Source organism: Cheilinus undulatus, linkage group 24, assembly GCF_018320785.1.
Source record: "Cheilinus undulatus linkage group 24, ASM1832078v1, whole genome shotgun sequence".
In the NCBI taxonomy this organism is placed as follows: Eukaryota; Metazoa; Chordata; class Actinopteri; order Labriformes; family Labridae; genus Cheilinus; species Cheilinus undulatus.
Window position 1 is genome coordinate 6,184,894 of NC_054888.1, and position 26,960 is coordinate 6,211,853.

The following is a 26,960-nucleotide window of genomic DNA, read 5'->3' on the forward strand; positions in this document are numbered from 1 at the left end:
AATGAAACCATACCCTCTTACGTTCACTAAACTTTGTAAACCCGACCTCTAAAATCTGGCTTTTGGCTGGTTTTAAAAAAACTTTTCAGTTTGCATGCAGCTTAGTGGTTTCATCTCGTTTTCAAAATGTCCTCAAAGGAGTGCCACAAGGCGCCATTTTAGGGCCTACTCTCTTTATAATCTTTGTAGTAATAAGAGTTAGAACACCTCTAATATTACTCATGCATTGTTACACCTTTATGCAGATGATAGCATTCCTTATCAACGTACTAACACTAAACTGAAAACTGTTTCCTTGAAGACTTTGGGGGAATTGGTTCACCACACAGCTGCCTATTGGAGTGATTTCTGTACATTTTCCACTCTCTCTTCTTTTGAAAGGTTTGCTCTAAAGCTAAAAGGCAATAAGGTTGCTTAATTATCGTCAAACAAAAAGAATCTTAAATCTTTTGTTTGTGCTCCCTGCTTGTGCTGGATTAACTTCTCACATCCAGCAAACGCCTCTTTTGTCTACCGCCGCTTCTAATTTTCTTCCTTCATTTGCTTTGAGGGAACACTCCAGCGTTTATATTAAAGAAAAGCCCTCCACGCCGATTTGAGGGGCTATTTGCAAGTTAGAGAACACCACTCGAACAATAACTACCCATCGCTAGTGTTAGTTATCCTCTGTGTTCACAAGAGCCAATTCCATTGGATGGGTGGGGGTTGGGGAGGAGGGGGTGATTTTGCTTCATCAGGAAGAAGTGGATCTTCTAAAAACAGTCATTCTGTTTCCGTGTCTTCCCCACCCACCTGGCCTTCCATCTCGAGAGACGGTGCAGGCTGATTCTCTTGCGTGAAGTGGCACTCGACGCTCTCAAAACTTACATCATGCATTGTTTCGCCTGCTGGCATGTTTTGCGGGCTCTTCGGGGCCCATTCGGGTGTTGGATTGGAGTGCGTGTAGGTTAGTGGGTGGGCAGCAGGAGTGGGTTCTCTGCAAGGGGCAGTAGATGCAGGAATTCCTAATAGAAGGTAATTGAAAGTGAGCACTTAGAAGCGGTTGGCTGGTATTTTCCTCATGCATGTTGGAGGGTAATCATGTGCTAGACTCTGCTGTGCTAAACACCCAATGAAAGTGCTCATCAGAGGATTCTACGTAGGTGTTCATGCACAAAGTAAAAGGACATATTTCCTTCACCAGGAGTAAACTTTTTCTGCTTGGCAGGCAGAAAGAAAGAGCCTTGAAAAGTTGAACTGAAATGTGTTAAAATTTGAAGAGTAGGCAGCTTGAGGACTTGAAGTGGACGGCTCTAAAAAACGCCTTCTCTTTAGTATTGTTACTTTTGTTTTCTTGTTGTCTCCATCCATGGCTTTCAGGACAAATGGTACCCTTACCCTTAAGCTACGTTTGCCAGTCCTGGATAGATTTCAGCAGCTGCTCATGCCTTTCATACTGATGCTTCATGTAGAATACGACCTTGTTCCTTTTGTGCACGATAAAAGGCAGAAAAGTAAAGTCCTAAGAAGATTTTCAGTGCCAGGTTTGGTCATCCTATTGAAGGACAGTTGAAGATGAAAAAGAAGAATGAAATTTGTCTTTAATGGTGCTGTTTGCTTCTATTGTATTGTGTAAGTGTGAGGATAAAATCTATTAACAGTGGCAACCTTGGGAGGGGAAACAACTTGATTTGAAGGAGTAGAAGAAGAAGGAAAGAGCAAGAGGAGCTCCCTTAGGTCGCATGATCCCGCTGCAGTTCTGATAATCCACACATTTAAACGCTTGGACGGCGTTGGAACTGAAATTCTATAGCCGTCTGCCTCGCTCAATCAGCCACAATATCTTGCTCCAGCAAACAGAAGCTGCGGTGCCGCCGCTTAGCACCGGGATAATGATCAGATTAAAAGCTTTGACTGGTGAGACTTGGACTAATGCCAGGTGATGGGAGCAATTTGCCGCCCAATCAACGCCGCATGAAGGAGGGGAGGAGCGCACCATTGGCTGCTGACGACAGCAGGGAGGGGTTGTGGGGGGGGTGCGGCTTGGGGGAAAGGGGTTGGAAGCAACCCCAAAAAGCAGCTGGTGATTCAACAGTTCCTATTGTCACATTCCATTACATCCCTTTTGTCTCCGCCTCTATTTCTCTGTGTGTCTCTCCCATTTCCCCTCTAATCAAGTTCTTCCCCTGTCTTCTTCACTTTCACTCAAAAAAAAACGGGTGGTCAGCATAAGGCCTTTGCTGTTCGGCGCACCTAAAAGACACACAAGGAGGAAATAAAGAGCAGGAAGTGAAAAAACACACCAGGCAAGCAGAGACTAAAGGAGATGTCTTTGTCAGCGAGAGAGAGACATGAGTGGGCCGGCGCGCTAATCATCGATCGGATGATTAAGGCAGATGAGGAGGGCTTTTTCCCCCAGTGAAGGATCTGATTGTTGGTCTCCTCCCGCCCGGCGTCCAGAGAGTACGCCGGCGGCAGCGGCTCAGGATCAATACACTCAATCACGGCTGAGAGGGGCAGCGTCAGTCACGCTGTGCCAGACTATTAGGACCAAGTAGGCAGACAGTGAATAACTCCATGCTTCCCTGGTCCCACCTCACACCTCAGGAGGGAGGCGATGTACTGGCTGGATGGCTGGCTGGAATTTTTGTGTTTGTGTGCGGCTGTGGAGGAGTGTGTGCAGCTGAAACACCTGCTTCAGAGTTGAGTTAAAGGTACAGTTTGACATTTTGGAGGATTTGAATTCAATATGGGGGCTACAGTAGGTTTTACATCACAGGACCTAACTGATGTTGGGCCAACTTTTCCATTCCAACAAAAGTAAACAAAGCTCCAAATCTTTTTAGTTAGTTTTTCTTTCTTAATATTATTTTAGTGTGCGGAGTGCCTAGTGGTTAGGTCATGCCCCAGGTACATGGGAGCTACATTCAAGTGTGGCCTCAGACTCTTTCACAGCATGTCATTCCCCACTCCCATTTCTGTTTTTGGGTCAATCTACTTCCCTCTCCCTCCAATAAAGGCAAAAATAAAAGGTTATTTTGAGGTGTTACAAGCGACAAAATCATTTGGAGGAACATTATGGCGACGTTCTTCAATTTGTAAGCATTAAACATGATTTACAATCCAATATACTGTTGTAATGGGGACCTCCAGGCCAGCTGATCACACGCTCTGTAGATTGCCATGGGAAAGGAAATGACTGGCTATTATGAAGCAAGCATATACTGTTGATATATGCCTTCTCCATGACTTCATCCATGGATTTTTTTTTTCCTTCATGAATTTTTGTTGTAAAGCAAGATGACCATCTGACTTTGTGCCAATTCTTCCCTTTTGGACAACAGTAAACAAAGCCACAAATCTTATTATTTTGTTTGGGTGTGTGCTTAAGATTATTTTAAGGCATTACAAGTGACACGATCAGCTGGAGGAACATTATGGCGTTGTTCTTCAAATTGTAAACATTTAACATGATTTACAATCCAGTATACTATTGACTGGGGGACCTCCAGGCCAGCCGAGCACACATTCTGTAGATTTCCATGTGAAAGGAAATGATTGGCTATTGGGAAACAAGCATATAAAGAAAGCAGGATGATACTGCTGATATATATGCCTTCTCCATGACTTCATCAATGGACTTATTACAATTACCTTCGTAAATTTTTTTGTAAAGCAAGACGACCAAACTGATTATTGTCCAATCCTACTCTTCCAATAACAGTAAGCAAAGCAGCAATTCTTTTCAGTCTGTTTCAGTTCCTGTGATCCAATTTGCTAGAGGCACTTTGTGGCAACATACCTCAAATTATACGCATTACACATGATTTACAATTCAACATTACGTTGTATGGGGATCTCCAGGCCAGCCAAGCAAACATTCAGTAGATTGCCACTTGGAAAGCAAAATGATACTGCTGAAATGTATGCCTTCTCCATGACTTCATCAATGGACTTATAACAGTTACCTTAATAAGTTTTTTGTCATGAAGCAAGATGATTACTGATTTGAGGTCTGTTCTCCCCTGCCAGTAAGAAAAGCCGCAATTCTTTTTAGTTTGTTTGGGTGCTTAAGATTTTTTCAAAGTCTTACAAGTGATCCAATCTGCTGAAGGAACATTTTGGCAATATATTTTAAACTCTAAGTATTATACACAATTTACATTCCAGCATCATGTTGTATGGGGGACCTCTGGGCCAGCTGAGCAAACATCCAGTAGATTGCTACATAGAATTAAATCATTGCTCATTAAGGAGCAAGATGAAACTATTACATATGCATACACAGATACATATGCCTTCTCCATGACTTAATCAGTGGACTTATTCCAGTTAGCTTTGTAAATTTTAATTATAATGCAAGATGACTCATTGATTTTGGGCCAGTTCTCCCTTTCTACAACAAAGCTACAATTCTTTTCAGCTTGTTTCGGTTTCTTAAGAAAATTTCAAAGTCTTACAAGTGATCCAATCTGCTGGAGTAACATTGTGGCAGCAGGAAACTATCTACAATACAGGCAGGGGCATACTGACTGTAAATAAGCACTTACTTGAATTTTATTCATTTGTGGAGGACGTCTGTTGCCATAAAAATACACTATGTTTTGTTCAGCATCCTTCGTCTTTCCACAAATTTCCTTGAGAATCACAAGCCTCAACACTTCAAAATGCACTGCTGGGAACCTTTTTTCCCTCTGTCCTCAGTCCAAAAGAAATAACAGTTCACTGTGAGCTCTTCAGCTCTGCAGTGATAGCACAACGTTTCTGTACACCTTCATCTCGCCACTTGAAAACCTTGTGAGCTGGCAGAAGCACCCCTCCTTCCTCTATAGACGACACCTTCATATGCGGCGGGTGAAAGACTCGTTAGAGGCGCAAGAAAAGAGGAGAAGGGAGGACGGCACTTGTGAGACAGCTGTGTCCCTGACAGACAATGGATGGCCCAGGTCCATCTGGATGCAGCAGCCCTGGACCAACATGATGTATACATCTTCACTAGCCAATGGGTGCCATCAATCCCTCTTTCACCATGGTGACCGCCGGTGACAGCTAGCTGAGGAGCACGGCCTCCATCCTGATCTCATCTATCTATCTTTAGCTTTACTGCTGGGGAAGTTAATAAATATTCGGATAAATTTAGCAAAACAAGGGATGTATATTTATAAATCCCGATAAAAATAATACAGACTTGTGTTTTTTTTTCAGTATTTAAGCCTGAATGACTTGAGAGAATCAGAAGATTAAGGTTAGGGACCATCTCAAGGTGCAGGCAATCCAGCTGCTTGATTTTTAATCCCTTTTAAATGTCTTTATTCTCTTTCTTTGCCAAAGTAAAAAAAAAAACAAAACAACAACTTTAAAGCAACTTTGTTTTCATTTATCCATTTTTGCTACTATCTTAAGTTAAAGTTTAATTTTACTGTTTCTTGCCTTTAGACATTTGAAATGGACAAACTGGATATTACAACACAGGCTAGGAACACTTCAGAAAAACCAATCTCAGTTAACACAGCACAAGGGTGTACACAAATGCAAGCTAAGACTCTGTAATGCAAACTGAAACCTTATAATTCAATTAAATATGCTTTATTTGTGCCAGAGGGCAATTCAAGGCACTTAAAGCAGCGGCATTACAAAAAGCAAAGAGCAGATGTTTAACAAAAATCACAATTGCAAACATCAAAAATATATATCAAGAAAATAAGAGTTTAAAAAAAATTGCACACGATACCTATGTTTATCTAGAAAATTCACACTATAAATGGATGTTTTAAAAATAGGATTCAGATATTGACAGTAACAACAGTTAAATATGTGAACTGAGATAAACAATAACAATAAACATTTAAAGCCAAAGAAGGAGTTTAGTGCTAAGAGACAAAGACTTCTTCTGAGAATATATATAAACAGGCAAATGTCAAATGGACCGATAAAGAGAAAACAAAGTGGTTAAGGTGCAAAACTAAAATATAAATAATATTATAATATAAAGAGAAGTGTAGGCAATTGACTTGGTAAAAAGTGATGCAAAAAAGAAAAAAGTTGCAGCAGTGACAGCTGAGTGGTCATCAGAGTGACTCTGTGACTGTTGAGCGGTCATCAGACTGACTCTGTGACTGTTGAGCGGTCATCAGACTTACTCTGTGACTGTTGAGTAATCATCAGAGTGATTCTGTGACTGTTGAGTGGTCATCAGACTTGACTGTTAAGAGGTGATCAAAGTGACTGTGTGACTGTTGAGCGGTCATCAGAGTCACTCTGTGACTGTTGAGTGGTCATCAGAGTGACTCTGTGACTGCTGAGTGGACATCAGAGTCACTCGGTGACTGTTGGGTGGTCATCAGAGTGCCTCTGTGACTGTTGAGTGGTCATCAGAGTGACTCTGTGACTGTTGAGTGGTCATCAGAGTGACTCTGTGACTGTTGATTGGTCATCAGAGTGACTCTGTGAATGTTGATTGGTCATCAGAGTGACTGTTAAGAGGTGATCAAAGTGACTTTGTGACTGTTGTTACCAGGTTAACTCTGCAATAACACCATCCTGTGGTAAAATGTGCTGTCATCAGACAAGTCAACATTTTTTAATCCTTTCTTGAAATAGTGGCAGTATATTCCTCTTTATTTAAGAGGATAAAGCCAGCATCTGTGATACTGTTGGGGTGTATTAGTGGGGGTCACTTGCACATTTGAAAAGCCTCTTTTATACTGAGGGTTAGATACAGGTTCAATTAAGATGTACGTCAAGCAAGAATGGGAAAAAAGTTAACCTTTAGTATTTAAACAATTAGTGTCTTCGGTTTAAAGCCCTTCAGAATTCAGCATTATTAGTCAAGGGGTCTTCAGCAACAAGAAGTTTGATTCTGGTTAGCTTTGCTCTTAGTGTCCAGGGATTGAACTTTAACATGAGTAGTGTATTTCCAGAATGAGTGTATATTAAAAACAATAAAGCGGATCAGTTTGAGCACAAACTATCTTTTCTGTATCCTATAGTCAATTAAAAATAGGTTGCAAATCACTGTAATCAGTTTTTACTGACATTTTACACACGTCCCAACATTTTTGGAATTAGGCTTTGTAGTCTTTACAAGACACTTGTACCAGTTTTGTGTTGCAGCCTTTCTGTGCATCTATATGCTATGTTTCCATCCATCTTGGGCCTGTTTCCCCATGTCGTCACACTTTTTTTTCCTCCCCGAAATTCAACATTATCCTTTTATCAAACCCTGCTCTGAGTTGAGTGTTTGCAGCGTTCCTCTCTAATCTCCATCTTTAAAAAAAAAGAAAAAATAACAGGCAACCTTGTCAGCCGAGCAGTGGAGATGCAAAGAGGGATTGGAGGAACGGCCTTGCTACAGGACCATTCTGAATATGTTAACAGCGCCGCTTCCCTTGAACTGTCACAACTTGAAAATCCACCGTGTTAAGAGCTTCACATGCAGGCAGTCATGAATATCTGCCGTTTCCATAGACTTGGCCACACAGGCTCTTAAAAAGCACTTGTTGTAATACATGACCAATTCCCCGGCAGCGAGTGCAGGGGAGTATTAACATCTCCTCAGCCTGGTTCGGTTTTAATGTGATGGAGATGTTATTAGAGCCATCACGGGCCCAAATGAATGGCCGGTGGAAGCGCCACAGCGGGAGAGAGAGGGGGGAACACATCGACCTTCGCCTTACCAAGGACAAGGACACTTGTGCTCATAAAAAGGGGTGGTCCAATTGTTCACACCAGCCGTGGCTGCTGAACCAAGCCTTAGAGTCAGGCTTACATGTTTGAATGACACTCAGAATGAACCAAATGCCTTTATTTGGGAGCTTCACATAGCATTGGTTATTAATAAGCTTCACTTAGGTTCATTTTCCACCTGCGTTTGATTATCATAAGCCTATAAAAAGGTGTTTTTCTTGTATAAATACATAAATAAACTCAAGGTTTGAATCTATAAATGATCAATATTTAAAGAGGACATATGCTGTATTGAATCATCTAATCATTTATGACGATAAATCAAAACATTCAATTTTTCTTTAAACTTGGCTGAGGTAAAGTTACGTTAGCCAAAGAATTAGCTGGATATAAATAGTGATTTCTTGTTGTTATCGTACTCTGTGAAAGTATGTGTCTTGTAAAGTCTTTGTGCCTTAGTACAACGTGAAGATGTAGACATGTGGACAAAATTGTCTGTGACCTTCCATTAAAAAAAGAAAAACTCAAAATATTCACTGAAATAACTGGCCAAAGTAATAATAAGTAAAAATGTATTTAAAAATCAATTAATGAAAATCAGACATTGCTTTTGAATTGTGGTTCTACAGAATAATTTAAAAAAACAAAATCACAAAACTGTCCTGGATCAAACTGATGGTACCCCTAGAAAAATGTAAAATAATGTGACCATAGGGACATGTTTAACTCAGGTGTGTCCTCTAATTAGCAGACACAGGTGTCTTCAAAATTGTTGTAAGTCAGTCTACCTGATTTAGAAGGTGAAAAGTAGTCACTTGGCTGTTTGGTATCATGGTGTGTATAACATGGACCACAGAAAGCTAAGGAGACAGTTGTCCCAGGACATTAGAAAGACAATGATAGACCAGCATGTTAAAGGAAGAGGCTATAAGACCATCTCCAAGCTGCTTGATGTTCCTTTGACTACAGTTGACCATATTATTTAGAAGTTTAAGATCCACAGGACTGTAGCCTCCCTGAAAGAGACGGATAAAATGAATGGTAATCAAAGTGTTCAGAACAACTTCCAAAGAGATCAGAGGTGAACTCCAAGGTCAAGGTACATCAGAGTCAGAACGCACCATCCGTCGCTGTTTGAGCCAAATTGGATGACCGAGGAAGACTCCAAAATGCATACTGACAAGACACAAAACTTCTGGGACAATGTCCTTTGGACGGAAGAAGCACCTGGAGCTCCCTGACATCAGCTCTATATTCATGGACGCCAAAATGAAGCACACAAAGAAAAGAAGACTGTAGCTACTGTGAGGCATGGAGGGGGCTCGGTTATGATCCGGGGCTGCTTTGCTGCATCTGGCACAGGGTGTCAAAAAGCTTGGTCTTAGGTCCTCCAACAGGATAATGAGCCAAAACACATCAGCCAAGAGTGGCTAAGAACAAGACTTTGGCCTATGCAGAAGAGGCCTTCTATGAGTCCTGATCTAAATCCTGTTGAACATCTGTGGAAGGAGCTAAAACAGGCAGTCTGAAGAAGGCATCCTTTAAACCTGAGACAGCTGGAGCAGTTTGCTCACGAGGAGTGGGCCAAAATATCTGGGACAGGTGCAGAAGTCTCAGTAGCTGGGTTTCCATTACAGTTTTTGCAAAATAAAAGTGATATTTCTTAAATTTGTACTATGTACAATTGTGCTTTAAATGTGTTTCCATTGAAGGGAGTTTTTTGCATGAGCCTCGCAATTCTCGTCATCTTGTGAGACTCTGCTGCAAGAAAGCTTGACGCTCAAAACCTGGTTGGTAGCATTATGATTACATCTACAGAGGTTGCCTTAATAATTTTGAACAAAAGACGAAGGCAATGGATGATAGTTCAGAGGCAACGTCCAGTTCACATATAAGGGTATAAGTATGATGTTAAGAAAACTCTCATCTTCTCTCCTGTCCACACGTACCGTGCCATGGTCAGGTGACATCGTACATTACGTCCTGTCATGTGTAAATGCGGAAAGTGTTTCCATTGCGCTTTTGCGATATACGTCTATATCGAAACACATCCTCATGAGTGCGTAAAAACTTTTAAGCAATATTTGAGAGGTTTTTCAAAATTCTGAATAACTAAGGGTAATGGAAACGCACCTATTGAGAGTTACAAAAATGGCTTGATTGCAGTAATGTTTAGTTGAAGAGACCGTTGTAGGATTTTCTTTCTTTAACGGAAGGGTTCCAACAATTTTGTCCACATGAGTACATAGCCCTGAAGCAACGACTCTCCTCCTCCGAGATGCTGATTAGTCTGGTCATTTCGAAGCTTTGCAAGACGGGTCCACCTGACGTCGGACATGAAATCTGGCTGATGCATCTGCTTTGCAAGGTTGGTTATAAATATGTAAACCACTACTGTAACATTCTTGTATCTAATATGATAATATACTTAATATCTGCAGGTGTTTATCCTGTAGGATGCACAACTTTAGAATAAGGTTTCTACAGTAGGGATCATATGGGGGATCTCTATGAAGACGTGAACTCTGACCTGGGCCTTCGTGAGTGCAACCTCATCTGTGCCAGTCAGTTCTGTATTTGTTTGCCTTCTTCCTCACAGTTTTTCTCAAACTTTCATTTACAGACAAGGCTTTAAATGCCGTTTCGAAGCACTTCTTAAATACTTAGTGGCTTACTCATCTGAGGAAAAGGCGTACGGTTTACCAAATCTGAACATTGGTGTCAAATGATCCTTAGCTGAACTTCGATTACACTGTATCTAACAACCCTAACACATTCAATTATACTATCAAACTGAAAAGATAAAATGCTCTAATATTTACTTGCCAGTTTCAGCAGCGATACCGAGGGAGGAAGAGGAGGGGGAATGGGGGGTGTCGCTCTCCCAGCAACTAATTACTTAAGCAGTTGTCAAAGGTTTGAAGCTCGCTCTTGAATTCCAATGAACACTGTCCATGGACAGCGGTGGTTTTGCATATATTATGAATATTTCAGCTTCTCCCAGTAACCTTGGTGTCGTTTGGCAGATAGGGGCTGGCAGAGAGCCATTTAAAAGCTTCTCTGTTGCAGAAGGGAGGAGACAGGGTATTAAGCTTTATCTATACTTGACATTTCCAAGCATTTGTAATTAATTCATATAGAAAATTCCCCCTTTCATTCAAGCAAAAAAAGGTAACTGCTATTGTTTCTGGTTCTGACTCTGAGAAAAGTGCCACACGGCTGAACTCCACATCCATCAAGCTTAAGAAAACTCATGGTATTATTTTTGTTTCTAAACCACTGGAGAGTCTTTCTGAGCTCGTATCTTTGTTTACATCGCTCAAAAATTCAAGGTAAGCACTCACACGAATACACTCACGAAGGTTTAAGATTCCGAGTGGGAATAAAGATGCATGTTAACGCTCTGAATAAGGAAGGTGAAAGTGAAGCCAGATGGGAAAACTAGCATGTGCGTGAGTGTCACAACTTCTGGCAGGGAGCCAAACATACAAATGTGTGCTTGCATGACTGTATGAAACCTCAATTTAATTTTTATAAAGAAAAAACCCTTAATGATTCCCTTTTCTGCATTTGAGCACTAGAGTCTTAAACATACTCCCACACTGACTATGAACATGGTGTGTTTCCCTCTCCTTTTATCACCACGAGATGAATTCATTTCTATCTTTTCTTTCTGTTTGGGTCTGCAGACTTAAAAGGCCGGTATGAAGAAGTACTTAAATGCAAGTTGGACCTTCAGATAACCTGAACATTCGGCCTTGCATGAAAAATATTTGCAGTTGTCTTCCTCTTAAACCGGCCACTAGCACCCACTTGTATCTACCTTGAACAGATAAAAGCCACAAGCAAGAAAAGCATGCAATCACCACTCGTCTGTAACATTTTTTTTTTTCAAATTTACAGTGTTAACAACGTAGCAAAGGACTAGAATTACTGGGCAACCTTCAGTAATCTGGGATAATAGCAGAGGTTGTCTGTGATCTTAATCCAGCAGAACCTGTCATGTATGTGATGTATAAAGAAAAAATCCACTTTGAATTAGCTGCTATATTTCCACTTACAGGGCGCATGAAAATAAATCTAACGAGTAAATGTGCAGTTATTTGGGGTCATCCTTCTGCTCAGTTGCTGTATTCTATGTCCTTTTTATGCTTCCAAGCCAGTTATGGCTGAGATTCAATCATCATCAATATAATTTGGCTTTTTTTGCTAAAAAAAAAAAAAAAAAAAAAAAAAAAAAACAAAAAAACCTCTTTAATGTCAAAGTGAAAACAGATTTCTACAGAGTAATGTCAATCAAATAAAAACATGTAATATAAAATAAGTGACTACATACAGTGATTCATTCATTCATTCATTCATGATTCATTTTGAAAGTAAATCTTCTCGCTTGCAGACTGCATCAGATTGTCCTATAAAAATTCCCTACATTTGTTGCATTATTTTACTCTACCTTTCAAAACTTCCAGTTCCGGCTGCTGAGAAGCATCCCCACAGCATGATGCTGCCACCACCATGCTTCACACTGGTGAGATGCAGTGTTTGGTGTTCTCCAAACACTGCATATCACCAAAAAGCTCCATTTTTAGTTCCATCAAACCAAAGGACTTTCTTCCACTTGACCGTGGAGTCTCCCACATGCCTTTTGGTGAACTCTAATCCAGATGTAATGAGTTTTCTTCAACAGTGGCTTTCTCTTTGCCACTCTCCCATAAAGCTTTGACTGGTGAAGAACCTGGCCAACAGCTGTCTGCAGAGTCTCTCCCATCTCAGCTGCTGAAGCTTGTAACTCCTTCAGAGTTGTCATAGGTAGTGGTGGGAAAGTATCGATGTATTGTAACTTACTTTGGAGACCAATCAGAGACAAGCAACAAATCTCAGCAGCTCCACTCGCACATATATGAACTCCCCCATCCTTCTCACTCAGTGTGGCCTCAAAGTCAAGCTCAAAATCGTAAGAAAATACAACAAAATATGTACTCTGAGACTATATGTTAGTACCACAAAATGTATGAAGAGCAAATTGTGGAAACATTAAAAGATAAATATTTCTATGAAAATATTTGATGACATGTACTTCTTAAATTCTCTGATTTTTTAATAAAAGAAATTGGACATCTTTTTTTAAAATTGTAGATATTTTAATTTTATTTTTAATTTTATGCTATAGTTTTTTTTTAATAACTTTTTATAATGTTTTATTTTCTACAAGCTTTTCAATTGAAGTAATTTATATTTAAAGTAATAAATCAAATTTAATGGAAGTAAATACATTTCTGACTGACCAGGATACACCATCGTATTTGCCTGAAATGTGTTGTCCAATATTTTTCTTTCTTCAAAAGTATCAGTATGAGTAAAATTACATAAAAAAGAATCGGTATTGGGCCAGATTTTTAAAAAGTGGTATCGGCAATCCCTAGTCATAGGTGTCTTAGTGGTCTCTCTCTCACTAGTCTCTTTCTTGCATGGTCACTCAGTTTATGAGGACGGTCTGATCTAGGCAGATTTACGCGTGCCATATTCCTTAAATTCTTGATGATGGATTTAACTGATCTCTGGGGGATGTTCAGTGCCTTGGAAACTATTTTGTAGTTACACTGTTCAATAACCTTTGCTCTGAGTTGCTTGGAAGGTTCTTTTGTTTTCATGGTGTAATGGTAGCCAGGACTACCGACTTATACTTTTCAATAACCTTTGCTCTGAGTTGCTTGGAGTGTTCTGTTATCATCATGGTGTAATGGTAGCCAGGAATACTGACTTGTACTTTCAATAACCTTTGCTCTGAATTGCTTGGAGTGTTCTTTTATCATCATGGTGTAACGGTATCCAGGAATACTTCTTAACCAGAGTCTGAACCCTCCAGACACAGGTGTCTTTATACTACAATCACTTGAGACACATCCACTGCACTCAGGTGATCCCCATTTTACTAAATAAGAGACTACGAGCACCAATTGGCTGGACCTCTGTTGAATTAGATCACTTTAAAGGGTTTAATATTTTTGCATTCTCTTATTTTACATTATATTTTTTTATTTATTTGAAATTACAATGTAGAAATCTGTTTTGACTTTACAGAAGGTTTTTTTTTTTTGTATTTTTTGGGTAAAAAAAAGTCAAACTATACTGACCATGGTTGATTTATAGAATCATTAAAAGGGTAAAGCCTACTGTTTATAGGCACTGTATATCCACTCAAGTGTTAGATTTTGGAGGCCAATGGGTCACTCTTTGGGTGCATGTTGATCTGTTGCTTGTAACCAAAGTATCTCAAGAATGTTTTAAGGGTATTTCTTAAAACTTTGCACAATTGTCCACTCTGACTCAAGGTTAACCTGATTATAATTTGGAAGTCAAAAGTCAAGGTCGTATTCATGCCGTGGTTAACAGACATCTACAGGTGCTGGTTTAGCTTCCTTGTTAGACCAGGCACCCATATAAAGAGTCTACAATCCGCTGCACTGGCCACAGGTCCGCATCCTGATCCTATCATTGTTCTGCACATCTTCCCCTAGTTTCTCTCTATATTTCCTGTCTCTTTTCAGCTGTCCCATCAACTAACAGAATAGAAACCACCCCAGTCGTGATCTTTCACTGTCTGGCAATTGTGTAACTTGGACAGAGAAAGTGCACGGCGGGGGTGGCTTCTATTGTGGTGTGATTCCAGGATATCTTTTATTTATAAAGATTATTTTTACCTTTTTTTGTTTGGCCGTTTGCAAAGCCAAAACAAGGTAAAAGGATTATAAAACAATTGTTTACAGCATGTTATGCCGCAACCAATTGGCCAAGAATCTGACAGATAAAGATCCAAATATAGTTCAGTACCCTCGTAATAAAGAAACTGTAGTTCAGAGTAAAGTTTCTGCTGGAGCGTGTGCATCAACTCAACGGCATGTATCGGGAAATGTAAAAACATTTATGTATGCATTTGTGACAAAAGGGTTTACTCTGTCCACCACAGTTGAAAAACACTGTTTTAGCAAGGCCCACTCTTCAACCAATCACCCTGCTGATTCTGCTTGTTCTCATGCTACTTCTCTTAGAAGCTGCTGTAAGTAAAATGACATTGCCATTAAGTTCTTTGCAGATGACGTCACGTAGCAGCGGAGAAATCCCCCGGCCAAGCCTGTGAAAGTGTGAAAATTTAAAAAATCTTAATTCCTAAGCTACTTTTGTGACCCGAAAGTAATGAAATACTCATGCAAAACTTTTGAAAACTCATGGTGATCCTGGACGAGTGGAGGCACACAACTCTGGTGTATGGTCCATTTCCACAAAGCAGCCCAGTTTGGTTCAGTCTAGTTTTACCATGACTGTGACATTAGACTCTGATCTTACCTTAGCTGGTTGTTTGGCTCCCAAACAACTCTCCATGTGGTACCAGTCTGTCTTTTTAAATGTGAATTACATAATCACAAAGAATGGAGGAAAGGAAACCGGCACTCAAACGGAGCTGGCTACCACGGCTCACATTAAGGGCACATTCCCACAGAGCTGTTTGGTCCGCTTTAAATGAACTCTGGCTCGTTATCCCAGATAGTCCGGTTCGTTTGGAGTTGTGTAAAAGCTCACACGAACTGGTACAGACCAAACAAGCGGACTCTGGTGAAAACAAAGGCTCTCGGCTCGCTTCCAAATGAACCCTGGTGCGGTACGTTTGAGGTGTGAAAGCAAAGCGAACCAACTTGTGAACCAAAGGCAGGACGTGGCATAAAGCGTAATGATTCATGGATTTATATGTGATTTAATACCTTCGAATACATGTCGGCACCTCGCTTGGCGTCTGTGTCGCCATAGCAACACGTCTCTCGCTCACATGTTGGCTCACTTTTTTTCTTTGGTGTTGATTTATTCGTCTCTCGTAAAGAAGGACGTGCCGGACAGCTCACCGCCTAACTTGCTGTTTGAAATGCCCTGATGAAAAAGCAGAAAATCCAAGACAGTGTTTTTTCATCGTTTATGTGGAAAAACGACCGTCATCTTCGCCATTTGTTTGTGACGACAGCGCCCCTAACGGACAAAGGCTGTAAGTGTTCAGCCATTTTATTAGGCTCATTTGTGAACGGGACATCAGCTCTTGGTACCTCACCCCAGAAGGTTTACTCAGTTGAGCATATTTGTGACAAAATGAAGATTTTAGATATGTTAAACTCTCAAATTCTCTGTTTTTTTCTTGCAAATTAACAACCTTATGATCTCATTTTTTCCCCAAAAAATGTTAGTGTTTTTCCTTAAAAAAAAGTTAACAGTTTCTCTTCATTTTAAAAAATTTTTTTAGGTTGGCCTTAATACATTATGTTTCTATAAATATGTAAGTTACATTTTGACAACTTGAGAGCAGGGAGGGTCCCGCACCCTCCCTGAGACCTTTGGCGCCCCAGGTTGGGAACCAATGCTCTGTAGTTATGTTTTCCAGCATGTTCTAATCAGTGGTGTGGCCACTCTTACAAATGAATGGTGTAAATTTTCAGTCACGTCAGGTGTGTAGTTGTGGTGTTAATGGTCTCAGTGCTTTATACTGGTGAACGCCACAGCAAACTTTTTAGATAGAAAAAGCTTTAAAAATGGCGCTTTAAACCAGATTTTAGAGTGAAAGATTTGCATGCCAGAGGAAGTGCAGTGTGTTGTGTAAAAAGTCTTCCTGATAAAGCCATGCAGCGAACACTCAGAGTAGAAATCCGACAGTTAGAACTGTTAAAGATCAGTGTTACTTAATTGTTTGGTGCTTCAGCAGGCTACTTAGATTAAAATTCATAGGTCGCACAGTGAAGCGGTTACGTTTTCAAACTCCTGCTTTGGTGATTCAATAACGACCATATCCTGAGTTTTCCTTGATGGAGGGTAATCTCTTCAGTCGCCCTGATATTCCCCGGAGCTCAGACTCTTTCTTGGAGGTGATGTCAATCCACCGAGATGACTACGCAAGTGTAAAGACTTCAATCTGCGGCTGAGCCTCATCTAAAGCCGGACCCATCCACACCATTGTGTCCGCTTTCTAAAAGAGTGAGTGAGTTAGAGCGGCGTGGGGGTTGTGGGTGTGCATGTGTGTGTGTGTGTGTGTTTGTTTGTGTGTGCGTAGGGGAGAGCGTGCCTGTCCAAGAGGTTGCCAACTGGCATTAGGGGAATGTGAATCAGTGAGGGACCACCGCGGTGGTATCCAGTGGTGAAGCAAGTGTGTCCCTCCCTCCTCTACCTCCACCACTGTGTTCTCTTTCACAAGCCACCCTGATCCCCCTCCCCCCAACCCCCCCTTGTCCCCTTGTTTCTGCCTCCAGCTTTAGCACTTCCTAGTTTAGTTCTGCCTGAGCGCAGAGCAGCTCTCTCTCCAATTTAGTGAGTGGCAGGGAAGATTCGGACTGACACCATACTGATTCAGAGGAGTGAGAGCGTGGGGAGGGGGTGCGTGTCATTATTTCTCGGTTTAGGAACGAACTGCAAAGAATAAGAGTGACTACATCAGGATGTACATAAATAAAAGGTGTTAAGAAGAAAAGAGGCACATTAGCAGCTCAATAATATCTTGATTCGACCTCTATAATCTTTCTAAAATAATCACGAACGGTTACAACGTGACCTTTGAGTGTCATTCCTAATTAATACTCCATTCATGTAGGAGAGAAGAAGACAAAGGAGCTTTCAAAAAGGACCAAATCATATCTTCTATCAGCCGCGATGCCATCGCTCTAAATCCTCTTTTCATAGCGAAGCCTGGTGTTTGCACAAGGTCTGCCTCCACGTGAAGCCTGTATGTGTAGAAAAGCTATAGCGCTCTATGAGAAGGCCAGCTCTTAGTCTTCAGGGTGCCATCCTGTGGCAACATCAGAAGAAATGTCAAAGATTTTGAAGGCTTGGTTAAATACGACTGGATTTCTTTGCCTTAAACCTTCAATGACATTTTTGGCTGTCGGAAAGGTCAGCGTGCAGCTCCTGTGAAATGCTAGCTCTTTTGGGGTGAACTTCAATACAGGATAATAAATCCCTTTCTCTATTTTTTCTCTCCATACTACAGCGCCAGCCTCGCCACAATAGCCCGTCAACAAGTAAGAAAACATGCACAATTTGATGGATATTTCTGTCTTTTGGATGATAAATCTCTTAGTCCTGAAGCAATTATTATGTTTTTTCTTCACTTCTGTCACACTAACGGTGTAAATGAGACATGCATGTTGTCCAAATCAGGACAACATGCAAAGGATTTAATTTTCTTTAATGTAATTTACATGTGAACTCTATAGCAAGTATAGCAAGCTTAAGAAAACATCTGATATAAAATAACCACAGGAAAAATGGCGTTACCTACTACAGCTGACAGCAGAGGTATTAGCATTGACGTTAGGCTATGACATTTTAAACAGTAATTTCATTTGAGCCATTGAAATAGTATTCAGTCCATCAATCTTTCTTTGTTTAGTGCCAATTCATAACCAATGTTATCTCAATACACTCTACAAAAGTGGTTGGTCTAGTTTGTACTCTCTGTTGTGGCCTATTATAGGCCTGTTATATTAGAGGGAAAAGAGAAACAACAAAACAACAAATGGAAAATAAATTCATGGCAGTTGTGGTCATGAACTTGTCTAACATTTTGTAGGATTTTTTTCTTCAAGATTTTTATTTTTGGGCTTTTCATTCCTTTATTTGACAGTGGAGGACAGTGGATAGATTCAGAAGCAGGACGAGAGGGCGGGGTGAGACCTGTGGCAAAGGGCCATGGGCCAGATTTGAAGCCGGGCCGCCTACGTACGTGGATTTCTCCTTAGACCTCTCGGCCATCTGCAAACCCCACATTTGGTAGGAAGTTGATATGAATTTATTGATAATGGTTAACCTTGCAAAGCAGATGGATACGCCCGTTTCCTTGTTTCTCACTGGCGAATCCATCTTGCAAAGCTCCTGTCTCAACTGTTTAGGTCTGGTTAGAAAGTGTGACTGGATCAATCAGCGACAAGGGGCAGTACTTTCAGGCGCAGAAGAGTCGTGACTTAAACAAGCAGCAGCAAGAGGCCCATACAATCATGGCAGAAGAGCCTAGCGTGAATGCTGCTAAGGCGCCAGTTTTATCAGAACCTGATGACATTTCATCTTCGTTTAAAGAAGAACAAAGAACAGCAGTGAGTTGTTTTCTTTTCAAAGACGACAAAAGTCGAGTACTAACATGTCTATAGTCGCCATGTATCACGTTATTCCTCGGTAGCTGCACATGCGCAGCTTGATAGCGGCTACGTCACGTGTTTTGTTGCTCTGATTGGCCCATAAAGATGTGACAGACAGAACGTTCATCCAATCACACACCAAGTGTTTTTCAACTACAGAGGTACAACGGCGCCATTGACAAGGAAATTTAGCCAAAGAATTTTACATAAAACCATGGATCCTTTAAACAAACATTAACCTTTTAACTTCCTAATGTACTCACCCAATGGTGGTGGCAGCACTATCATGGACTCATGCTGGAATGGATGATAAATCAACCCTAAAAAAAGGTAGAATTATCAGCTGTTGAAGTGCTATTCCTGCGTGAACTTGCAGTGCTGCAGAGCGTGGCGCAACTGATGTATGTGGAAATTGTGGGGGAAGACTCAACTGTTGTCCAGGTTCTTCACCAGTCAAAGCTTTACGGGAGAGCAGCAAAGAGAAAGACACTGTTGAAGAAAACTCAGATTCAATCTTTGCCTAAAGCAGTGGTTCTCAACATTGGGGTCGGGACCAAGTGGGGGTTGCAAGACACTGAGAGAGGGTTTCCAGGTGCCTTTAAAAAAACAAAGAATATTTTTGAAATTACACTTTTGCCACTTCATACCAATTTTGTCAAAATTTTACCTGTTTTCATAATTTTTTTCCCACCAATTTCAACACATTATCAACACTTAAAATCATATTTTGTTAAATTTAAACCCTTTCCACCACTTTTTTTGCCTGTTTTTTTCCACTTCCAAACCAATTTTTGCCACTTTCTTCCTATTGCTGCTTCTGTTGACCCATTATTGCCACTAACAACTTTTTACATTTTTGCCCGTTTAACCACATTTTACTATTTGATATGCCTGTTTTTGCCAGTTCAACCAATTTCTACCTGTTTTTCTGCCCTACTTAACCCTTTCTGCCAGTATATATCAATGTTTTTACCAATTTTACCAGATTTTCCACCCATTTTTGCCACTTTAAAGCCATTTTAGCCACTTGTTAATCCCCTTAAACGATTATTTATGCCTGTTATTGCCACTTTTATCCATTTTTGTCTTTTATTGGTCATTTTTTGCCACTATTGTCTAATGTTTTGACACATCTTACCCATTTCTGCTACTTTTAAAATCCAGTTTCACCACTTTTTCCACCATTTTTGCCATTATTAACCCATTTTAGCAATTTTAGCCCATTTTAATTCAGTTTTTAACAAAAGGGATTTACATATTTAAGAAAGCTGTTTACTACTCAAATGAATAAAAACTGATATGTGTTTCTTTGATAGGGGTGTTTATTATTCAGGTTAAATATAAAATGTGGATATCACAGCTTAACTTTACAATGGACCATACTTCTGCTGACCTCCATAGGCGCCCAGTTTGGCTGGGCCCCAGAAGGCACTCCCATCTGTCCCCTCTCATGGATGGCCTTGTATGCACATGACTATTCTTGATTGTGCACGGCTGTGTTCAACCACCTTAAGGTACAGTGGGGGACCCGGTCTCTGGCACCTTTATTTTGGGGTCAAAGGCTGGCCTAAAGGTATGTGGGAAACACCATGGTCAAGTGGAAGAAAGTTCTTTGGTCTGATGGGACCAAAACGGTGCTTTTTGGCCATCAGACAAGACTCCAAACACCACACATCACTACTGTGAGGACTGGTGGTGGTGGCAGCATCATGCTGTGGTGATGCTTCTTGGCAGCCGGCCCTGGAAAGCTTTAAAAGGTAGAGGGTAAAATCCTGGAGGACAATCTTATTCAGTCAGATCCCTGTACAACCTGACGGAGCTTGAACAGTTTGGCAGAGAGGTAAAATTGCAAACTGACGCTGATTGTCTTTGCTTGTATGGCCCTTTGGTTAAGTCAGTATTATCCAGTGCATGGGGAAACATTTCTACCTTCCACCTCTGGAGTGAAAGAGCACTATTGTGTTACTCTTAGTAAAGGTGTAATTAAAATATTGATCATACAGCCTGGTATTGGTTTGCAGTCACTTTCCATTAGTTGCAGTTGTTTTCACTGCTGTGGCTGCAGTCATTGAGTCACATTCATTGAAAAATAACATTTTTGTTAACAGCTATGAGGTAAAAAAGAGGATGATTTTTACTTAAGGCTCCACAGGAATAAGCAATCAAGCCTTAAGCTACAATGAAATATTTTGCCATTCAGCTGTCTGGTGGACTTTTACCTCTTCTTTACCAGAGGATGCTGCACTCCACCATCCACAGCGATGCACAATTACTCCTTCAATATGATGCCACACAAAGACGATTTGGAGCGATGGAGAACCTGATGAAAAGCATTGAACAGGAATTAAATCATGTTTTCCACACCATAGGTTCAGAAAATGGTGCTTGAGACACTGGAGAGCCCAGCGGCGGATTCCAATCTGCCGGGCTGAAATTGGAAATGAACAGCGGTGCCGTCTCCATTCTGACAGCCTCGTGTCAATAAAAGTCAGTTTCCCTCCATTGCTTCCCTCCGCTGACCACAAAGGGACTTTTGTCAGCTGCAGCCAAGAGTCTCGCTAAAAAATTCGCCAGTTAGATTTTAACTGCACACACGAATCGACACAAGTGGCGGAAAGAAGGAAAACAATGTCTTTTAAAGCGCTGTAGCTGCATTTAGCATTCGCCACTTCTCTGCAGAGATCATATAATGTGATTTATGGTGTTGGAGTGAATTATGGAAACACTGACCTTCCCTTTACATCCCATCAAACAGATAACTGGCCAGTAAGTTGGTGTTATGATAGGAGGAGGAGGGATGGGGGGTGCTATCATGCCTGTTTACATGTTTTCCAATGCTGGCAAATATGAGATTGGTATCAGACGCCGCCTTTGATGGATGAATCCACGTCAAAAATTTGGCGAAGTCCAAGCAGGATTCTCCAAGCTGCGGCCTTCATTTGACAGGACGGCGTTAAAAGGTGGTATCTCACATTTTTCTCCCCCAGCAGAGTGGCGTGACAATACCGTCTGATTTTTTTTTCTTATTTGGGAGGAAAAAACCCCTTCATCTCCCCCACCTTTGTTTGCACTTTCAATTTGCATATCAAAGAAATCCCATCGGGACCTGCTTTGCATATTTACATCTGATTAGTAACTTTAAATGAACATGTCAAAAATGGTCGAGTATTCTTTTTTGAATGTGCGAGGACTACCTAGCTTGTATAATTAGTGCCAGCACATGTAACATTAGCCCAAAAAACAAAACAAGCTGATTTCAAACAACACAAGAGGCACCTTTTATATTGCCTTTCATTAGGCGTACTCAAATATTCCTGTCTCACCTTGGACCCCGGTGCTTGCTAAATGATAACTCCCTCCGAATGATAAAGACAAAAATATGTACTGTATGTTTGTGGTAATATTTCTTTGCAATGACATTAGGTCTTGTAAATCCTATCAGTTTGCTTCTGATGGGAATATTTTTAGATGTACGGAGGAAGAGTTTGAAAAGAGAACGGCTGGGTTCAAGGTCACTTAGTTCTGTGACAAAAACAATCTGTCTGCTTACCGTCATATAGTTCAAAGTCACAATAGGGTAAAGTGATATTCTGTCTTCTTAGCTGACAGCGGAGTATGTCTCCATGCTGACATGTTATTCCTCTCATTCTAGAGACCAGAAGGGAGATCTAAAACCGAATTTAAACATTTTATTTTGCCTGTGTTTTGTCACATGTGGGAGGGACCGACTCGAGGGCCTGCGCTTTTTTATTTCCACACACTTGACATGTTTGACGCCTCCTGGAAACTTTTCCCTGCAGAAACTTCCACAAGCTCCAGCATGCCACCTAAAAATGAACTAACTGTGTGATTATTAATTGGGGTCTATTTTGATTCAGTATTCCGTGCCGCGCATCGTCACGGGCCCTCGGTGGGATTGTGTCTGCGTAGCGGTGTGTTGAGGGGGGTGCAGTCTGGAAGGCTGTGCCGTTAGGAGCACGGCTCGCTTACCCGAGCATCGGCATACCAATGAGTGGGGTTAAGAAGGCACGGCTCCTCGCGGAGACACCGTTCCTTCGGCAGACCCAATCCGCCAAGTCTCCACGGACCTATTTCCAAAAGCTGCTCCTAATGTGGGCCTGTGTCAATCACCCCCACAGACAGCCCCCTCCCCTTCGCGCCTCCCGCTCCTGTCCATATGAAATAGTCATACATTAGGAACCAGGGGAGCGCACCTCGCTGTCTAGGAGTCCTCATGTATTCTAATGCTATTCAAAAGCTATGGCTAGTTAAGTGGGAGACAGTTTCTGGATGTTACACCCCGCTCTTTGGAAACACTTCCTCCTTTTTTGGGTTTTCAAAGAGTTTGATTTAAGATATTCGGCTTTCGTCTCCGTCTTTTGTCTCTTGTTTGTTTGTTTATGAAGAGTCATACTGTGCAGGCAAGGAGAGGATTTAACAGAGGAAAGCGGCGTTCTGTCAGCGAGTGGACGGGGGGCTAGATATTGGATCTTGCGCTGACATGTTTATGTGACAACATCATTTGACAGCTTTGACACACCATAGACAAACAGCATCAAAAAGAGGCGGCTGTATACCCACTCAAAAATATAGGGATATCTTTCTGCTGCCAAATGTACACCGCGTTGATGAGCTAGTTTTATGTTTTAACAGATTTAGGGCTCTTTCAAACAAGATTAGGTTGGCACTTGTAATGCTGTTTGACTGACTGCTGGAAGACGCAGCTCAGAGCAAAATCTCACTAATAAAAAGTCGACATATTGACAACTAAGATCAGCAAGTAGGATGCATATTTGTCTGTTCTGGAATTTTTTTTATTTGTACTATTTCATAAAGCTGTAGTATTTGGCTTTAAAAAGCATCCCCCAAAAAGCAGTGAAGGCATAAGAAACGAAAAATTAAAGCTCCTGTCATGAGTTTTTGAGCGGTTCTGAAACAGACTGAAATCAATGTCAGCGACTCTTTTTAACTCACAAAAGCAAACAGAAATATAAAGAAACATGACTGGCTTTTCGAAAACAAATAATTTATAGAGTTTTAAACTGCTGCCACAGGGTAGGTGTTAAAAATTCACTGCCAAGACAGTGTATTCGATTACCATGTTAAGAAAGTTATGTATTTGAATGAAGACAGGGAGCAAAATTAGATTAGAAAATATGATTTACACGTATTTAACCCTTTTGTCAGCAGGGGGCGCCAAAATCAACACAAAGTTCCTTACAGGAGCTTTAACCTCTTAGGACCCTGTATGCACACACGAGAACATCCCATTCTGGCTTTCCTACCACATAGCAAGAATTTTAACTATTAGAAATTTTGAGAAATTGTTTGGCCTGTCAATTGAAGTTTACATAAATTCATCAAATACTGGGAGAATTTACTATGAAATCATTTTCAAGTCATTTTTGTTGGTATTTTTTTTGGTTATATGTTGGACATTTTATGGGAATTCTGGTATACTTCCATACATTTTAGAGAGTTTCATTAGAAGTTATTTTTACAGAGTATTTGCATTAAAATTTATTTATTTATTTATTTTGTTTTTAGTTTGGGGGATTGTTTTTTTTTTTTTTGTCATTTTATGTTAATTTGGGAAATGTATTTGGGATTTTTGGAGAATTTTATTATCCGGATCACCATCTGGATCCAGGAATTTTTTAAAGGATTCTGTACTATTGGGAGATAGGGCTGCGCTGTTACCACTTTTCACCAGGAGATGGTGGACATGAGTAACTTATCCAAAGTTTTGGAGCTTATAGAGTTTGAAAGACGCACGCCTGGTTGAGGAGACGAGTTGGAGCGTAACAGAGAGAAAGATGGCGAATTGTAGTGAGAAAACTCTCAATGCTGGGAGGAATAGAGGAATATTCACCCTCTGCCATGACTTTCACACGTAGCGAAGCCAATGCTTTGCCTCGCCATGTCTCCGCCCCACCGGGGAGGGAGTAATCAGCGAATTAGATTTTGGGAGTAATCGGGATCACCGTCTGGATCCAGGAATGTTTTTGGCGGAGTCTGCGCTCTCTGAGTGCTTCTCGAGTTTTTCATGGAACCATGAATATATCTGTATGTTTTGGGGAATTTGCTATGAGATTTGGGGGAATTATTTGAACATCTTCAGGAATTTAAGTAGGATCTTGGGGGTAATTTGTAATAAAATTTAGACAATATGATAAAGTTTCAATGATACATTTGAGGAGGATTTGAAGAAATGATGGGGTACTTCTGTGAAAAACATCAATAAAGTGTTCAAGAATTTTTTGTAGTTATTTTAGGCAGTTTCTTAGAAATTTTGGGGAATTTCTGTTAATACTGGACTTCATTTTTGGTCAGAATTAATTCCTGTTCAAGATAAGGCTGAGCTTTTAAACTTAATAGGTCCTACTTATTCCAAATAGTGGGATAAACTATCGTTAGTATTAAAAAAGCTTAGGACTTAGGATGTTAATTAATGAGTTACATAAGAGGTTCATTTAGCAGAAGTTTTTAAACAAGGTGTTTTGTAAAAATCTGAGCACTAAAAGTAGACTAGTAAGAGTTTAACACTAACCTTTAGAGTTACGGGATCCATAGGATGGACTCTTTGTTCATGGTACTTTATTTTAGTACGTAGTAGTTTTATTGTAATAAGTGTAATTATCTTGTAATTTCTCAAGAATAAGGCTATAATTACTGTTTAATAAGTTAGCATTTTATCAAGTTATAACTTGGTTATATTAAGGAAGTGTTTATCTTGTAAAATGTACAAATTATCAAGTAATTCCTTGTAATGTTGTGGCAAGTCTCTGGTAATTTCTTAGAAATAAGATGATAATTTTCTATATAAGTTGCTTTATAATTCCCATGTAATTTCTTTATTTTGGCCTACTAAACAAAAGTGGGTTCTTCCTGAATAATTTTCAAGTAATTTTTAGGGTTAGGGGGTTAGGAAGGGCAGTGGTTCCCAACCTTAGGAAAAAAAGCTAAGACCCCCTAGGACCCACTTGGTAAAAGTAAAATCAGTTTTAATTGTTTTCAGTGAGAACATCCCATAATATGCCTACACAATCTATTCTATACAAAAGATTCATGTACAAACTATCTGTTATTATGCCAGCGAATTAGGGCCAGCCTGGGAAAAAAAGAACTGTTGATTTTCAGGAAAAATCTTAAAATTTTCAAGTTTAAAAAGTAGTTAATTTATCAGACAAGAACATTGTAAAGGCAACTGATCTTAACTATTTTAAGTTTAGTTTTTTGTAATTTTTTTTACTTTACACTGTTGTAAATTTATCATGTCAAAAAAAACATGAAATCTTTGACTTTCTAAAGTCAAAATGTATAACTTTTTATACTCTGAAATTCTGAGTTTGTTTTCTTGTAAATCCCCCAAAGATAAGCCCAACACACTGCTGTACATTATGCTTCTAATTATGATTTCTAAAAACATGTTCATGCTATTTTGACAGATCCCCCCGGATCTTTGACGCTACCCCTAGGGTTGCCTGGAGTTTTAGAGATGTTCAGTCTTTCTGTCTTGGTGACAGTTTTGTAAAAACCCTAATAAGATGGGGGTTAGGGTAGGGTTATGGAGTTCAGAGTAGGGTAAGGTTAGGGGGTTAGGGGGTATGGGGGGGGGGGGTAAGGGTAGGGTTAGGGGGTTGGAGATAGGTTACAACATTCCCTAAAAACCAGAGAATTGCCACAATATTACAAAGAATACCTGATAATTTATACATTATAACTAGGTATACTTCCTTCTGAGTTATTACTTGGTAAATTGCAAACTTATGACAAGGTAATTACCACCTTATTCTTGAGAAATTACTAGATAACTAGCACTTTATACTATAAAATATAGTATATTTTATAGTATTACTGGGCAATAAGGTTCCACAAAAATTAAGTGCTACCGTCCCTAGACCTTGACTTTAATTTTGATCGATCCTGATATGGTAAATATAAAGGCCTACACGAGGAATAACATTCTATGAATGTAGCCCTGTACATTTTTAAATCACAGTCAATATAAATTGAAAAACTATGTGCAACTTTTCTAGTCAACAGAGCATTTTTTTTTCATACATCACACAAATTGCCTTGGTCATTTGAAATAACATGGCACAGAGAAACAGATGAAAGCAATCAAATGAAAAA